The 2,480-nt window shown below is 38.1% G+C and overlaps 1 non-coding gene across 1 annotated transcript; it reads right to left on the bottom strand.

The window, feature by feature from the left end:
* Positions 1-1,959: 1,959 nt before the first annotated feature.
* On the bottom strand, positions 1,960-2,063 carry LOC116562144. Its single transcript, XR_004273795.1, has one exon. It is a non-coding gene; the product is annotated as a U6 spliceosomal RNA (small nuclear RNA).
* Between the last annotated feature and the right edge of the window lie 417 nt (positions 2,064-2,480).

Raw genomic sequence — 2,480 nt, 5'->3', positions numbered from 1 at the left:
ATATATTAAAATCTAATCCCTAATATGATCATATTTAGATGTGAGGTCTTTGGAAGGTGATTAGGCCAAGTGAGATTCCTTCTGTTATAAAAGAAGTCTCTGAGAGCTGTCTTGCCCCTTTTACTATGGGAGGACACAGCATGAAGTTGCCATCTGTGAAGCAGAGAGGGAACCTCACTAAACACTAAATATGTTGGTACTATCATCTTGGACTTCCCAGCCTCTAGTGCTCTAAGAAATAAATTTCTGTTATTATAAGTTACCCAGTCTAAAGTATTTTGTCATAGCAGCCTGAAAAGATCAAGACACTTTGTGAGACAGAAGAGCCACATAATCAATCTACAGCATGATTAGAAAAAGTAAATTATTGCTGTTTTAAACTATCGAGTTTTGGGGTAGTTTGCTATATAGAAAAAGTGACTAAAGTTAAACCTGCAATCAAGGTACTACTTTTGTGCTATGAGGTGGGATAAGCTAGCAGGTGTGTGTATGTGTCTAGCTGATGGGAGGCAGATGTCCTCAGACTTTCCCTGATGCTGTTCTATAAAGTCTCCTGGTACCATTGATGAATACATAACTGATCTGTTCAGCAAATGGCTACAGCTTGTTTATATGTCTTGAAAATGTTCTGATTAGCCTTGTCTCTGATGTTTGCAAAAGTTGTAAATATAAGCTGGCTGTAGTTCACTCCATAGGACTTCTGATTAACGTTATATAGCAATCAACTCCCTCAAAGTCCATCATATGTTTGAATCTTATTTAATTCTACACTTATCCCCTAGATTAAAACTGCTACATAGACACTTGGAGAAAATGCTTCACTTGTTCCTTAACAAAACTGATGTGAGGCAATCAAGTCACTGAAGGGAACATAGAGCAGGTCATGTAACAGGATTCAATTCTATATGAAATGTTGGGCTAAGGAATAAATGGAATTTCAAAACCAGACTCAATGCTCTGTCCTTAGTGTCACTTCTATGCAGAGAGGAGAGGACCAAGAAAACACGTAGAATTAGCTTCTCTAATTCAGACTTCTCAAATAAACCAGTTTCATATATTATTCATTTAAAAAATGTTTTTTATTTCTTCTAAAAAATGCAATACATGTGCAGAAAGTGCATGTTTGTTACAAAGGTATACATGTGCCATGGATGTTTGCTGCACCTATTGACCAATTCTCTAAGTTCTCACCCCGCATTCCCCAACAGGCCCTGGTATGTGTTGTTCCTCTCTCTGTGTCCATGTATTCTCACTGTTCAACTCTCACTTATGAATGAGAACATGCAGTGTTTGGTTTTCTGTTCCAGTGTTAGTTTGCTAAGGATGATGGCTTCCAGCTTCATCTATGTCCCTGCAAAGGACATGATCTCATTTCTTTTTATGGCTGCATAGTATTCCATGGTATAATGTACCATATTTGCTTTATCCAGTTTATCATTGATGGCCATTTGGGCTGGTTCCATGTCTTTGCCATTGTAAATGGTACTGCAACAAACATATGTGTGCATGTGTCTTTATAGTAGAATGATTTATAATCCTTTGGGTGTACATGCAGTAATAAGATTGCTGGGTCAAATGGTGTTTCTGATTCTATTTCCTTAAGGAATTGCCACACTATCTTCCACAATGATTGAACTAATTTATATTCCCACCAACAGTGGAAAAGCCTTCCTATTTCTCCACATCCTTGCCAGCACCTATTGTTTCCTGACTTTTTAATAATCGCCATTCTGACTGGCATGAAATAGTATCCCATTGTGGTTTCAATTTGGATTTCTCTGATCAGTGATGTTGAGCTTTTTTGCATATGTTTGTCAGCTGTGTAAATGTCTTAATTTGAGAAGTATCTGTTGATATCCCTTGCCCACTTTTTGATGGGGTTGTTTTTTTCCTGTAAATTTGTTTAAGTTTATTGTAAATTCTGGGTATCAGACCTTTGTCAGGTGGATATATTGCAAAAAATGTATGGAGCGCTTCATGAATTTGCATGTCATCCTTGCACAGGGGTCATGCTAATCTCTGTATCATTCCAATTTTAGTATATGTGCTGCCAAAGCAAGCACTTATTAATAATTTTATATTGCTGTGTAACACGTTTCCATAAAGTTAATGTCTTGAAACAAGGTAAATTTAGTCAAGTAAAGCTTAGCTAGGCCTATGTCAGGATGTCCTAAGGCTGGAATCAAGGCACTATCTGAGTTGTATTTTTTCTAGAGCTTAGAGTCTTTTTGTCTAAGTTCCTATAACTGGAAGAATTTAGCTCCTTGTGGCTCTAGGACTGAGGTTCTTGCTTTCTTGTTGGCTGTCAGACAGGGTTGCTGTCAACAAGTAGAGGTCACCCAAAGTTCCCCGACACCTAACTCTCTCACAGGACTTATAACATAGTAGCTCATGTCTTCAAGGCCAGGAAGAGAATCTCTCAGTTCAGTTTGCTATGCTGGAGCCTTATGTGGCATACCATGGTCATGGGAGTGGCTGTC

This window comes from Sapajus apella, unplaced genomic scaffold (assembly GCF_009761245.1).
Source record: "Sapajus apella isolate SASKATOON/1434 unplaced genomic scaffold, GSC_monkey_1.0 scaffold31, whole genome shotgun sequence".
NCBI classification, from domain to species: domain Eukaryota; kingdom Metazoa; phylum Chordata; class Mammalia; order Primates; family Cebidae; genus Sapajus; species Sapajus apella.
The sequence above is the reverse complement of the archived record's forward strand: the minus strand, read 5'-3'. Positions and strand labels throughout refer to the sequence as shown.